The following is a 17,170-nucleotide window of genomic DNA, read 5'->3' as shown; positions in this document are numbered from 1 at the left end:
TTTGAATGCTTTGATTAGGTTTCCCGAAATTTTTTTCAAAAGCCACAAAAACACTTTCAACATTTGAACTTCTCTAACTCCAATCTCTCAAAATGTCTAAACACTCGTTTAAATTTTTATACTTTTGAATGAATTTATAAAAACTTTATATTTTAAATTTTTATAAATTTTATAATGGTATAAAAGTGTTTAAACATTTTGCTTTTCTGAAAAAAAAAGAAAAAAAAATTACTCATAAGGGACTCATTTAGGGTGAGTTTGGATGGGCGGTGTGTTTACCTACGGTTAGTGTAAAAACAGCAGTGGCGGTGAGATTAGATACTGTAGCGATACTGTAGCGTGAGACAAAAAGTAAACTAAATGCACCGCACCGCACCGCACCTAATCGCCCATCCAAACCCACCCTTAGTTCGTCAAAGTTCTGCAACCAGCCACATCACATGGTGGCCCTTGTTGAGTGACATGCCGCGTCAGTAAAGAAACTGACAACGTTACAATCAAGTACTAGAATGGATAACGGAAACAAAGTATAAGTATCAAAATGACAAATTAAAAGTACAAACACTACACTGCATTAATAATTTTGTTAAAATATAAGTATATTTCTTGCCATTATCTCTTGTCAATTTCTCACAAATTTCCGTTAAATTTATCTAATGTGGCAATGGAAAAAATGAAAATTGAAAACCACTCGAATTAAATTTATATTTAATCTATACTACTATTCAAACTCTTAATTGAGTTAATATTACTTAATTAAATACTAACTCAATTAAAAAAATTATGAAAATATTATTTTCATATTTAAAATAAATTATATTATTTGAGAATATTTTAATTTTATTATTTAAAATTAATAAAAGATATGTATATGATGATATTTGAACCTATACCAATTGAATTAATAAAACCTTAAATTTAGCATTAAACCAACGCTTTAATATAATGTTATTTATATATGTTAATTTTATTATGTATACATTATTACCTCCATCAATTGTATATATATACGTACTATTATTTAAACCTATGATTGTATTGGTGTTATGAGTCAACCAAGCACCAACTTAATTGGAGAAATTATAAAAAATATTTTTTGTATTTACAATAAGTAATATTATTTAAATAGACTTTTATGTTTTAAATACGCAATTTACACACATATATACATGTGATAAAATTTTTAATAATAATAAATTTTTTATTAATATATGATTGAAAATAACTTCAGAATGTATTAATAATAATTATATCAAATTTTTTAGAATTAAAATATTGAAGAAGAAAAATAAAATGCTCGAGTTTAAAATAATGTCATCTAGATATTATACAAAAATATGTATATAATAAATAGTTAATATTTGGTATACTGATAATATATTTTTATTTCAAAACTAATTTTAAAAATTGTCACGTGCCTTATTTTTTTTAATATTTTATTATATCTTAAAATTTAAAAACTCAACCGACAATATATAAAATATTATTGTATAATACAAATGATTATATTATAAAAAAAAAAGTGTTGAAAGAATCGTTGAACGTGATCAATGTTGGTAGACGGGATACGTGGTCATCGTAATGGCATGGTTAGTTGGAATTACAATTTGAGTCCAAATTGGGAAAGGAAACTCATCTCTCATTGTACTACGCAATGCATTACTGGGAATTTCAACTTTATTTGAAAACCAACTTCTTTTTCTTCTTTTATTTTTTTTTCTTTCTATGTGGGGTGAAATGTCATTTTATTATATTTTTCAAGTGTAACACCCCTTACCTGTATCCAACACCGAAATAGGGTACGAGGTATTACTAAAACACATACACTTGTAAACGTATTTAACCGAGTTATAAAATTTCATCTAAATTAAAACTTTCAAAATAATTAACATACTTCTATAACTTTTCACAATATATCCTTAAAATATTATAATCATAATAATTAGGGCCTACAAGACCCGATACATACTCATGCAATTCAATGCTTCATTTTCATTTCATTCAATTCGCAATTTCTCATGCTCACAATTTAAATCATATCACTAGCAATTTCCATTTAATTCACGTACAACTTAATGACATTAAGTTCAACACTAATACATACTTACCATTTAACTCAACGTTTATCGATTATACCATTCAATAACACATTTATGAAATTCTCAATTTTGCAATGAAAATGTCATTTTAAAATAACAACATCATCCTGGTATAAATACACTACCACTTAACTATTTACTTTAATTCTTTTAGGCCCATTTGTCACTTACCATCCTTAATCAAATTAGGGAACGGTTACGGAAAATTGAGTACTTCACTTTCACTTTGCCATAGTATAACTATGGTTTTACGTATGATCATTTATCACTTGTCCCTGATCAGATAAGTGTAGCTAAGGCTACCACTTATCACTTTGTCACTTGATTAGATAAGTGTAGCTAAAGCTACCACTTATCACTTTGTCACTGATCAGAAGTACTCAAATCCGGCGTTCCGCTCAATTTGATCATTTATTTGGTTTTCACATTTTTATTTTATTCTCATTTCAACAATAAATATATCTCATCATACATTATATAATTCATGAAATTAACATTTAATCATTAACTTTCAGCCATATGAACTTACTATTTCATTACCTTTCCACACTCGTTTCCTATGCACATCACACAAGATATAAACATATCATTCAAACCATAGTCGCAAACTAGTACATTGAAACATAATTCTTTTTGGAAATAATCACATAATAAACCATTTCACTAAAGATTTCATAATTTAAACCTTACCACCACTTTCATGATCACAATATTTATTCATATATCAAACTTTCCAACATGTGTTAATTCAATACCCATTCACGACATTACTTCATGCCAAATCATATACCAAAAATACAATACACACGTACTATAAACTTTATTTTCCCACATGAGCTTAAACCATAACCAATACTGCACAAATATATGCATCATTTCTATTTCATCGTTTATCAATTATAATTAAGCATATGACCAATTATACACAAGTCATTCATATATTTCCCAATTTTCCTCCACCTCCTCTCCATTCCTCATCCTTAATGTGTGTAACACATTTAAACAACATTATTCATACTTTCACTATTTTCTTGTATGTAAAATTCAAGCTGTCCGTCTGGGTCAGAGTCACTAAATTATTTTTATCTGGAGATACAGAGCTTCAAATTAAGATTCGTAAATTTTTCCCAAAACTAGATTCACATATATTCTTACCATAAAAATTTCAGAATTTTTGGTTTAGCCAAATAGTACAGTTTATTCTTTAAAGTTTTCCCTGTTTCACTGTTGGACAGTTCTGACCTCTTTTCACTAAAAATTAATTATCTCATTGTACAAAATTCGGATGATGTTTCCGTTTGTTTCCTTTGAAAATAGACTCATTAAATATTCTAAGTATATAAATTATAACTCATAATTATTTCTGTACAATTTTAACAATTTTCCAAAGTCAGAACAGGGGAACCTGAAATCATTCTAACATTATCTTACAAAATTTAATATATCTCATGATTTACAATTCCATTTCTTACACTGTTTCTTCTATGAGAAACTAGACTCAATAATATTTAATTTCATATTTTATTCATCCTCTAATTAGATTTTCACAATTTATGGTGATTTTTCAAAGTTAACCTACTGCTGCTGTCCAAAACTGTTTTAGTGCAAAATATTGATTACAAAGTCTATAACACTCTTACTTTCCTTCTCTACACTATTTCTCAACACTTTCTCTTATTTTCTCTTCACTAACATATCAAGAACATATAACCTTATATAATAAAACCCTACATTAACATCAATCTCATACTTTTTCAATAATATCAAACTCAAAAATATATTGAAATCATGATGTTCTTACCTTGCTCAATTGACTTCAATCTTTAACTTGATTTTCTCTCTCCTCCAGCCTCTATTTCTTGAATCTAACTTGATATTCTAGCTTCCCATAGTCTCCTTGTCAATTTTCTCTCTTGGTGGCTATGAAAATTTCTTTGATTTCTAAGTGAAAATGGTGGATTTTTGGTGAAAGGACCAAATTGTAAAGAAAGCAAAACTTTCTTTCTTTCCCTCTTCTTCTCACGTTAATGCATGCAAAAATGGTGGGGATGGTTGCTTTTCATCCTTCTTTCCATATATATATATACTAAATAAATTAATAATAATAAAATAATATCATTTAAAAAAAATCAAATTAAAATATTAATAAACTAATATTTATTTATTTATTAATCTAAAATATCTCCAACATCATCATTATCTTCTAGATTTCTCTCTCTTCTAATTGACCATTTTGCCCTTTTTGATCTTTTAAAATTTCATCCTTGAGTCATCACTTAATTTGGTAAAATTATGATTTAGTCCCTCAAACTTCTTCACCTTTTTCAATTTGGTCCTAATCCATCCATTTTTCTTAGTTTCTAGATCATTCCACCCTTAAAATGTTTACACCATTGGTCCTTCAACTTTTTCATATTTACACTTTAACCCCTCAACTTTTGAGTATTTACTCTTGGGTAACAAAACTTTTCTCACTTTTGCGATTTAATCCTTTCTTGAATTAATGTTATAATATACTTCCCAATATTGCCATAACTCAAAATTACCCCTTTTTAGCACTTTATTTCCTTATTTTACTATATCAGAGATATTATATTACTTTCCTTACTGTAAAATTTTCGGAGTATTACATCAAGTTTATCTTATGATTCATGTTTGGGTTTCGTAATCAGTTCTCATAATAATATCGTTTTTAAGGTTCGAATTTACATATTCCCTTTGAGAGTGCAACGAGCTTTACTTTGTACTAGACCTGATCATGAGTTGGGTTGATGCAAAATTTTAGGCCCGTTTTCTAAGTTTGGGTCTGGCTCGACTCGAAAAATAGGCCTAAAATTTTATCTAAGCCCGACCAAAATAAAAATTCTAAACTCAAGCCAACTCGACCGAATTAATTTTTTTATATAAAAACAAATTTTAAAAATATAATACATTAAATACATTAAATACACTAAAAAGTAAAAAACATTAAAATAAATGTCTCCTAAAAAAATGAAAATATATTAAGAAATTATTTATACTTAAATAACACTAAAATTATAGCAAGCAAATGCCTCTAAAATAATAACAAAATTAATAATAAAATAAGAGTTATACAATATCCAAACAATAATAAAATAATAACAAAATAATAGCAAAATTATAGTAAAACAACCGCAAAAAAACAATAAACAACAGCAAAATAAAACAAATTTAGGCAAAATTTAGGTCGGGTCAAAAAATCTTACCCGAGGCCCCGCTCTTTTAGATAATATGTTTTATTTTTTGTCTAAGCTCATTTTTGTGCCTATATTTTTATCTAAACCCTACTATTTTTCAAGTGGATCTTTAGACCTGGATAGAAGACTCAACCTAAATATCATGGGTTATACTATTGGATTTTTTTTAAATGTCAATTTAATTTACTTACAAATAAAAAAACACAACTTAAATTAATTTAAGATATAACACTATTTATTAAAGTTCAACATATTAAGTTATACTGTTGGAATTTTTTTAAAAAAATCAGGATCATTGATGAGGGAATCAGTTGAAAATTATGTACTTTTTGATATATACTACCAAATAATATTTGGGAGTTCCATCTTCATGATTTTCATGATTGAAATTGAAAGAGTTAGCACAATACGATTTTATATCTCCGTAGAATCTTTTCATCAATTACCAATTGGTTTTGTTTGGCTGTTTGCCTCATGTTTATAGGGGCCCCCCCTTTTCTTTCTTCTTATAATAAGTTAATTGCTCACTCAATAATGCAAATTTGAGATTTTTATTTTTTAAAGTTAAATTTAAGTATTTTACGAGTATTAATATCTTTATTCAGTTTCCCTATATTAACTAAAATATTTAAGAAAAACTAAGAGAAAAAGAGAGAAATGGTGGATGTGTATCAAAATTTCCATCAAGTAGTCTGACATGCAAGTCACGTAATTTGTCATGCAATCATCCTGTTCATAATATGATTTTATTTTTTTGGTAAACCACTAAAATATTTTGGGCATTTCTATATAATGCACCTCCATTTGTACAACGTTTCTATCAATTTACACTCAAAATTATTAAGGATGGAGTTCTGGAAGAAATTTACTTTCGTCTTGGCTATGATGGCGGTAGTCCTGGCAGCCACCATGCCTCCAACGGCAAGCGCCGCTCGCAAAGAGGAGGTGACTCTCCCTGCCGACTTGAGCTCAACAACCACTTTGGCCAAAATTTTAGATGTTAATAAAGACAAACCTGATAAGAAATGCCTCAAAAATTTTGAATTTTGCATGTTTACGGCCAGAGTTTGCTGTGAAAATTGTGCATGTTTAGGATTATGCCTGTGTATTTAAACTCTTCCCCTTTTCCCTTATCATATAACTGCTTGTATTGTACTAAAAAAAAATAAAGGTTTGTCTTTAAACATGGTTATCCAAAAGAAATAAACTGCACCAAAATTCATGCTACACATCATAAGTGTAGATAGGGGGCACGCAATGTATATACCCTTAAATAGTAAACTTGTCATTTAAATTTTATGAAATTATAAATTAATATTATAGTATAATTGCATTTTAACTTAAAAAATTATAATTCATTTTTAGTCTCTCTTTTTATTTTTCCAATAATTACTAGAATAAATCTATGGAGATGAAAAGGAGTTGACAAAACTTGCCTTTTCAAGTATATCAAAATCATTTTCTTTTTTAAATTTAATTTAATTTTTTGAAAATAATCGACAATAGTATTGATTAAAGAAAGCATAACAGAGCAAGCCAGCTAGTAATAGACAGAAAATTAACCCGGACCATCAGGCTCCCCCTTGTTAGTGCCGAATCATAAAGCAAAATGCGAGTAGGTGGGACTAAATTCTAAATATGCGGTTGAGCATGAAATAAAGCTATCCTAATCAATCCATAAGCCGCTTTATTAGCATCTTTGCACATCCAATTAAAAGTCACATAATTGAAAAGATTATTAAGACTAATGCAGTCACCAACTACAACACCAAACTCTAAATTGTCGGGTTCCCTCGAGACCAAGGCATGATACTCAGTTTCCAAAATCACATTGTCGAAGCCGCAGTCCAACCATGAGAGGACCTCTTTAATAGCGTGGGCTTCCGCCAACATCGGCTGCTCCACCGGCTCAATTCGGCCGAAAATCCCTGTGATATACTCGCCTCTTTCATTCCGCACAATTGCACCGAAACCCCAGCCATTATTCATATGTCCGGTAGCGACATCAGTGTTGCATTTCCAGCAGCCCTCCTCAGGCGGCATCCATTTATTGCCTGGCGATAAGTTTCCACCGCCCCTTTGCATCCTTCCAATCCTGTAAATAGTTCAAAGCAAAAGTTAGCAATAACTGCGTAGCAGAGGAATTCAGATTGCACCAAACATAAGCATTTCTGAAAAACCGAATACTTCAAACTATCGCACAGCCTTTCTCCATCAGATCATTGTCGCCACTTTCTAAAATATTAAACAAGAACACCCATGCACTGTCACCTCTTCGTTGAATGCCACTAAGTTGCCATACGAGTGCAACCATAGGACAATGAAAAACACATGATCTAGACTTTCGACAGAGCCGCATCTAGCACAAGAGGGATCGATCAAGAGGCACCCCCTTTAGTGATAGATTATGTATACACGGCACAAAGTCTTTGAGGCACCTCCAAACAAAATCTTTAATCTTTGGGGGAAGAGAACTATTCCAAAGTTTCAACCAAGGACCGAAATCAAACGAAAGGTCAAGTCGAGAAAACGACCTTGTAGCAAGCAAATAGCCGGACTTCACATAGTCTCCTAAAATGCCAAATCTTCTCATCAACAGGTATATACCTGCTCACAGCAATTTGAATAACGTCAAAACATTATCCTCTAAAGTAGGAACCTACATTCATAAATTAAAATTAATTCAAACTAAATTTATATTTTAATAATAATAAAGTATTTTCTTATTTGAATTTAATATATGAAAAATAACTTGGCAACATGAATATATTAATATTAATTACACCAAAATTGTATAAAAAATATTGAAAGAAACGTTAGTTGGATGGTTAAAGGTGATCTATGTTGGTAGACATCATGGCAATGGCATGGTTAGTTTTGGGATTACAATTTGAGTCCAAATTGGGAAAGGAAACTCATCGCTCGTGGTTCTACGCATTAATGCTTTAGTGGGAATTACAATTTTATGCAAAAACCAACTTTTATTATTATTGTTATTATATCCCCATGCGATCTTGTCATCTATTCCCAATGTTTGCCTCGTGGCTATGATTTTTTTAAATAACAAAATAATTATATATTCCAGCAATCCAACTCAATCTCAATAATAATTCAGTTAAATTTAGGGTTAATTATATCTAAATTTATTAGATTAATAGTAATTTTACATTTTGATCACTCAATTTTAAAAAATTATAAAATGATTATTAAATTATTCGAAAGTTTTCATTTAAGTCACTAGATTGTTAAAACATTAGCATATGACATTCTCTTTTTGTACTATTTGCACTAATTGAAAGCTTTCCTTTCGTTTCTCTTTTATAGTTCAATTTTTTTTTCATGCAACAGCTTTGAAGATCACGAATCTACGGATCAAAATCCAAACAACTTTCTTTTAAGATCTATGATATTGATTGTCAAATCGACTTGGATCTAATATATGTTCTTTTACTCAGTAATGAGTACTGATCCACTGTACTGATCGTTGAATTGTTGCTTGGAGCTCGCTAGCTGAACTTTAAAAAAGGAATTTGACAGCACAATGATCACTTAAATAAAAACTTTTGAATAGTTTAGTAGCCATTTTGTAACTTTTTGAAGTTGAGTGACCAAAATGTGAACTTGCTAATAGTTTAGTGAGTTTGGATGCAATTTACCCTTAAATTAAGATTTTTTCTTTCAAATTGAACTTGAATATTTTACCAGCACTAATGTCTTATTTACATTTATATATTCACTTATTGTCAATTAATTTTAGATAGGTTAAATTATACTGCAAGTCCTCGTGCTTTTTATATATTTGGAATTTAGTCCACTTACTTTTATTTCTAAGAATTTAATTATTCTACTTTTCAGATTTTAAAATTCAAATCTAATTGTTAACACTGTTAACATTCTTCTATTAAATTTTCTAGGTTGACATTTTGAAATAAAAGAAATACTCACTTAGTAGCCATGTAACAAAAAAAAAGGCTTTGTAATGAATTTGAATTTAATAGAAGAATTTTAATTGGTTCAACAATTACACTTACACTTTTAATCTAAAAAGTAAAATGGGCTAAATTTCAAATATGCAAAAAGTACAAGGACATTAAGTATATTTTAACCTATTAAAAATTTTAGGGTAAACTATACAAATGGTCACCCAACTATGTCCGCATTCATGTTTTGGTTACCCAACTTTAAAAAAATTTAATTTAGGCACTAACGTTTGAATTTGTTCCTATTTTGGTCACCCACCATTAAATTGATAGCTATCTAACACGTATAATAACATATTTAGTTCTCAATATTCACATACTCTATCAATTTGATCCTAATTATTAATAATTTAATGAATTTAACCCTTCAAATTTATAAATTCTATCAATTTGATCCTCAAACTTTCTAACTAAAGCTTTCCACATCTATAAATTTGTAAAACCCAAAAAAGAAGTTTTGTTTCCCATTTTTTGGGGTTTTACAAATTTATAGATGTGGAATGCCTTTGTTTTAAAAGCTGGAAGCTTTGGTTAGGAAGTTTGAGGATCAAATTGATGGAATTTGTAAATGTAAAGGGTTAAAATTATTGAATTATTTAGAATTAGGATCAAATCAATAGAATATATAATTATATTGAGGGTTGAATTTGTTATTATACCGGTTATATCATTATCAATTTAATAGATGGTGACCAAAATAGGAACGAATTCAAACGTTAGTGTCTAAATTGAAAATTTTTAAAGTTGAGTGACCAAAATAGGAACATGTGCATAGTTTGGTGGCTATTTGTATAATTAACCCAAAATTTTTAAGTTAGATGTTTAAGAAAAACTATAAGAAAAGAGAGAGAGAGAAATGGTGGATGTGTATCAAAATTTCCATTCACTAGTCTTCCATGCAAGTCACGTAATTTGTCATGCAATCCACTTGTTTATAATATGATTTTTGTTATTTTTATTTGGCAAGCCACTAAAATATTTTGGGCATCTCTATATAAAGCACCTCCATTTGTATAACGTTTCCATCAATTTACACACAAAATTAAAGATGGAGTCCTGGAAGAAATTTAGTGTCGTCTTGGTTACGATGGCGGTGCTCCTGACAGCTACCATGCCTCCAATGGCAACCGCCGCTCGCAAAGAGGCGGTGGCTCTCCCCGCTGACTCAAGCTCAACAACCACTTTGGTCAACATTTTCCACGTTAAAGGAAATCCTGATGCCGAATGCGTCCCGAAGTATGAGTTTTGCTTATTTGCAGAAAAGGAATGCTGTGGTAATTGCACATGCTACGGAGTGTGCATCCCGACGTTATTACTTAAATGAAGGAGGGGAGCTAAATAATGATCTTTATTGTGTTTCATGGCTGGTTTAATAATTTAATTACTTGTTTCAATAAACCTAAATGTTAAATGCCTTTTGTCTTTTTAGTGTACTCTAAACTTATTTTACTGCCTTTTGTAATTTTTCTTTTCAATGATATGATTTTTAAATTTTAAATTTACATTCTTTTATTAAAATATACTGGTTAGATATATTTAAAATTATAAAAAATCGTAAAATAAAAGTTTTATAAATTTTAATTGACTCAAATTAAATTTATATTTTAATAATAATAAAGTCTTTTCTTATTTGAATTTAATATATTAATATTAATTACACCAAAAATGTATAAAAAATAATGAAAGAATCGTTTGTCTGATGGTTAAACGTGATCTATATATGTTGGGATTACACAATTTGAGTCCAAATTTGGGAGAGGAAACTCATCTCTCCTGCTACTACGCAATGCTTTAGTGGGAATTACAATTTTATTCCCAATGTTTGCCTCGTGGCTATGATTTTTTTAAAATAACAAACTAATTACATGCTCAACTTAATAATGATATAGTTAGACTTAGAGTAAACTGCATCTAAATTTATTAGAGTATTTTGTTCACTTAACTTTAAACAGTTACAAAATGATCACTAAATTTTTTGAAAGTTTTTATTTAAGTCACCGAGTTGTTAAAATCGTTGTTATATGACATTCTCTTTTTACATTATTTGCACCAATCGAAAGCTTTCTTTTCCTTTCTCTTCTACAATTCAGTTTTTTTTCATTCAACAGCTTTGAACATTATAAATCTACGAATCAAAATCCAAACAACTTTCTTCTAAGATCTCCGACACTGATCATCAAATTGAATTAGATCTAAGGTATGTTCTTCTACTCATTGACGAGTACTGATTCACTGTATTAATCGTTGAATTGTTGCTTGGAGCTCGCTAGCTGAACTTTAAAAAAAAAAATTGATAGCGCAATGATCAATAAAAACTTTCGAATAGTTTAGTGGTCATTTTGTAACTTTTTGAAGTTGAGTGATGAAAATGTGAACTTACTAATATTTTAGTGAGTTTGGATGTAATTTACCCTTAAATTTAAGATTTTTTTCTTTCAAATTGAACTCAAGTATTTTACATCACTAATGTCTTATTTACATTTATATATTCACTTATTGTCAATTTATTTTAGATAGGTTAAATTATACTGCAAATCCTCGTACTTTTTATATATTTGGAATTTAGCCCACCTACTTTTATTTCTAAGAATTTATAGTCATTTTACTTTTCAGATTTCAAAATTCAAATCTAATTTGTTAACACTATTAACATTCTTCTATTAAATTTTCTAGTGTGACATTTTGAAATGAAAGAAATACTCACTCAATAGCCATGCAACAAAAAAAAAAGACTTTATAGTGAACTTGAATTTAATAGAAGAATTTTAATTGTGTCAACAATTGCACTTACATTTTTTAAAATTTGAAAAGTAGAATGGACTAAATTTTGAATATGCAAAAGTATAAGGACCTAGAGTATATTTTAACCATTTAAAAATTTTAAGTTAGATGTTTAAGAATAACTATGAAAAACAAGAGAGAGAGAGAGAGAAATGGTGGATGTGTATCAAAATTTCCATTCGCTTGTCAGCCATGCAAGTCACGTAATTTGTCATGCAATCCATATGATTTTTATTTTTATTTGGTAAGCCACTAAAATATTTTGGGCATTTCTATATAAAGCAGCCCCGTTTCTATCAATTTACACATAGAATTAAAGATGGAATCGTGGAAGAAATTTGGAGTCGTCTTGGTTACGATGGCACTGGTCCTAGCAACCACCCCGCCTCCAATGGCAACCGCCGCTCGCAAAGAGGCAGTGGCTTTCCTCGTCGACTCAAGCTCAACCACCGCTTTGGCCAACATTTTCGACGTTAAAGGAAAACCTGATGCGAATTGCATCCCTAAGTATGAGTTTTGCTTGTTTGCGGAAAAGGAATGTTGTGGTAATTGCACATGCTTCGGACTGTGCATCCCCGCATAATGTAATTGTTTATATTGTATAAGAAAAAATGATGAAGGAGGTGTCTCATTAATCAAATGGTTTTTACAGCTAAATAATGATATTTATTGTGTTTCATGTCTGGTTAAATAATCTAATTACTTAGTTTTCAAAAGAGGTAAATGCTAATTGCCTTTTGTTTGTCGTAAAAAGACTTGGTATTTACTCTTGTTACTGTGGTCATGTATTGTTGATGTTGCAATGATAAATATTATCAATAATAACATATTATTTGCTATGTTTTTAAGAGATGTGACATCAGCGTCGGAGTGTAGTGGAGATCCAGGGGTCATGGTTTCTTCTAAAATAGTAAAATTTTAATTTAGGCTCTAAATAATTTATAAATTTTAAATTAATAATAGTAAAATTGTACTTTGAGTCTCTAAAATGATAATAAATTGATTTAACCCTTTAAAAATTATACTTTTGTACCTTTAAGATTGATACTCTCATTCACCCCTATGAACTTAGCTTGTAAAACTACAACATCCATGTTTTACAATGAGATGCATTCACACAAAGTATGTTCCTCACTTCAGGAGATGAAGTGCGCTCTCAATAATCAGTACAATGATCTATACAAGTCTCTCAAATATATGTAGTGTATCGAGACTTGTTAACATAATGAAGATCTATATCAATCCTTATTAAATAATAACTAAACTAGTTGAATACAATAGAATAATAATAAATAAGGTAAACAAGGACTATTGGAACTTAAGTCTTTAATTAACATTCCAATCTGATCCAATTTCCTCAATCTAAGGGATTAAATAGATTAAATCCGATCTGATTCTCCAAATATATATGTTTCCCCAAGTGATACGATCATCATTGATGCAATAGATACAATCTACAATATTAGCATAGTTAAAAATCCGATTCAATAAATTGTCAATATCACAAATATAGAAACAAACCGGTCAGGTGTTTCAACACATATATCTCAATCATTTCATAATTGGATATGGCTTGTAATGTTAATATTTATATAATTTATAGTTAAACTTAAATAAAATATTTTAATTATGAAATAGTAATTTGGGTTTGATTAATATCTCTCAAATTAAAAAAGAAGAAGGTGAAGTGCTTATATTGTACGAATTGAGTAGGCAGTTTGATCCCTAGATAAATGACATAGAAATAATAAAATTAATAAATATATCTTAGTAATCGTAATACTATTGAATAGAGATGGAACTTTTCAGAAAAGTTTTTAAAGTGTATTTTGTATGGACTTGTAAATTTTTTAATAAATTAATTAGTATCGTTTTTAAGTTAAGTTGGAATTTTGTCTCTCAACTTTAGTAAGAGCAGGACATAAATACCTTTTGTTATTAGAGACGAATCTAGGGGGTTGGCAGGTGCCCCGGTCCCCCTAAAATGAAAAAAATATTATTTTGGCTTTTTTAAAAAATTTTAAAATTTTAAATTAGTAAAGGTAAATTTGTACATTTAGCTCCCTAAAATTATGAAAATTTAATTTAATCATTTAAAAATTATGAAGATATAGACTATTAAGAATTAAAATTTTATTTCGAGGGTATTTTACAAAAATAATACAAAAAAAAACCAAAATAGTATAACATTTTTTATTTGCCAAAATGGTACAAAAAAACAGTTAAAAAAAAAACTGAAAGAAGGGCCTACCACAGGCGGCACCTTTGGTGCCTATGGCAGAGGCGACACCAATTGTTCCTATTTCGGCCTTTTTTTCGTATTTTTTCTCGGATTTGATTACTTTTAAAAAATGTACTATTTTCTATTTTTTTATTTTACATTATTTTAGTACATTATGTTTGAAATATACTAATTTAGTGTGTTTTTAAATAAATTAAAAAAATTCTTATTTCGGCACTTTGTTCGTATTTTTTCCCAGATTTTATTATTTTCAATAAAAATATATTATTTTCGTATTTTATTATTTTACATTATTTTATTACATTATGTTTGAAATGTATTAATTTACTGTGTTTTTTAAATAAATTTTAAAAAACCATTATTTCGCCCTTTGTTCGTATTTTTCCCAAAGAGTTTATTACTTTAAAAAATATACTATTTTCTAATTTTATTATTTTACATTATTTTAGTACATTATGTTTGAAATGTATTCATTTAGTGTGTTTTTTAAATAAATTAAAAAACTCTTATTTCGCCATTTGTTCGTATTTTTCCCGGATTTTATTACTTTCAATATAAATATATTATTTTTGTATTTTATTATTTTATATTATTTTAGTACATTATATTTGAAATGTATTAATTAATTGTGTTTTTAAATAAATTTAGTAAAAATCTTTATTTCCCCTTTGTTCAGTTTTTTTCGGATTTTATTACTTTTAAAAATTTACTACTTTCTAATTTTATTATTTTACATTATTTTAGTACATTATGTTTGAAATGTATTCATTTAGTGTGTGTTTAAATAAATTTAAAAAATCCTTATTTCGACCATTTATTTGTATTTTTTTGGATTTTATTACTTTCAATAAAAACACACACTAAATTAATACATTTCAAACATAATGTACTAAAATAATATAAAATGAAAAAATTAGAAAATAGTATATTTTTAAAAGTAATAAAATCCGAAAAAAAATACGAACAAAAGGCCGAAATACGAAAAATTGGTGCCGCTTCTGCCACAGCACCAAATGTGCCGCCTGTGGCAGGCCCTTCTTTCATTTTTTTAACTGTTTTTTTTGTACCATTTTAGTTAATAAAAAAAATGTTATACTATTTTAATATTTTTTTATTTTTTATATTATTTTTATAAAATACCCTTATTTCGACCCTTAAAAAAGTTTTCTACTTCACCCCTATTTGTTATCATTTAAGGGTAAAAGTTCAAACCCTATTATAAATAAAATGCTTATATATCTTTTGATAGGCGGCTGTGCGCTATATATGATTTGATCTCGATAAGCTTCTATGAATCTAATGCCTTAAACACTTGTGCTTTTTACAGAAAAAAAAAACCTCAGACTTGAGATCATACCGACCCGTTGAGGTTCCGGAGTAAGCCTTCTCCCAGCAAATATATATATAGCTGAGGAAAAATACTTAAGTTTTAATAAATGCGATCTTATTGATAATTTAAGTCCGCAAACATCAACAAAACATGAAAACAGTACCAGCACCATAGTTAGGTATAAAAAGAAAGACAATAAAACATTGATTCCTGAGATCCCTTCCTGATCAGCCACTGTCTTTATTTTTGTCTGCAAAGCACGCACAACCCGAAGCACGTGCAGTCATCACAGCAAATCTTGTTCTGAAACAAGCAAAATCCATAGTTTTTAATGCAGTTTTGATCATCAGGGTTGCATTCCACTACAGGTTCGCCATTAACGTCGAAAATATTGCCCAAAGGGTTCTTGATGATGTTAGTCAAGCTCGAGTTCCAACAATTGCTTCGATGGAAAGAGTTTCCGTCAGCTCGTTGCGATCCGCGGTTGCCGTTGTGGTGGCTGCCACAACCATCATGGCCAACACCAAAGCAAGCTTCTTGCAGTACTCCATTTCTTAGTGTTAAATCTGATCATAAATTTGATGGAAATGTATAAATGGAGGTGCTTTAAATAGAAATACTGAACATATATTAGTGGCTTAGCAAAAAAATTAAAAGAAAAAAAAAGCATATATAAGCATATGGATTGCATGACAAATTACGTGACTTGCATGACATAGTGGTTGGAAGTCTTGATACATCAAACTTCTCTCTTTTCTTTGGAGTCTAGGTTAAATCATACAACTTATAAAATCATAAGGTTACGTGAAATTTAAAATTTAGAATAAGTGGGATAACATTATTTTAATAGATCCCTTCATGCAGCTGAAGACTAAAATTAAAATGAATCTTAATAAGTATTAAATTTGATAAAAAGCAGTGGATTGCATTTTGGCCATTCTATTGAAAAATGATGATTTAGAATATTAATTTAAATGGTTAATTACTAATTTGGTCCTTGAAATATAGTTAAAATATTATTTTGATTTTATTTAAAAATTCTTAACAATAATTCTAAAATTAAAAATAAATAAAATTATCAAAATATATTAAAAATATTAAAACAATAAACAAAATCAAACCCAAATTTATTAAAGCAAAACTTACGTTCAAAGTTCTTTTTGGTGAATTATGGTGTTATTATTATTTTTATTTTTTGAAAAATTGAACACTATTTTAATGCTAGGGAAACATTTTCATTTTCAATAAAATTCTTGATTTGATGAGAAGTAGAACTATCCAATACAATGAAACACTAACATTATCTGTTGAAGATGCACTCGAGTGCAATTCTAAAACACCTATTTCAATAAAATAATAATTTTATTACTGTTGAAATACAATCAAACCAAAGAAATAACACATTTACAGGAAAATAAAATCTTTCAATTTTGCATATCTTTTAGCGAAGAAGAATAAGATGAAGACAAAGGACTCCTTTCACTCCTTCTCCACCTTTGGAGACATGTTAATGGCAATAG

This window comes from Gossypium raimondii, chromosome 9, assembly GCF_025698545.1.
Source record: "Gossypium raimondii isolate GPD5lz chromosome 9, ASM2569854v1, whole genome shotgun sequence".
NCBI lineage: Eukaryota > Viridiplantae > Streptophyta > Magnoliopsida > Malvales > Malvaceae > Gossypium > Gossypium raimondii.
This window is presented reverse-complemented; position numbering follows the sequence as displayed.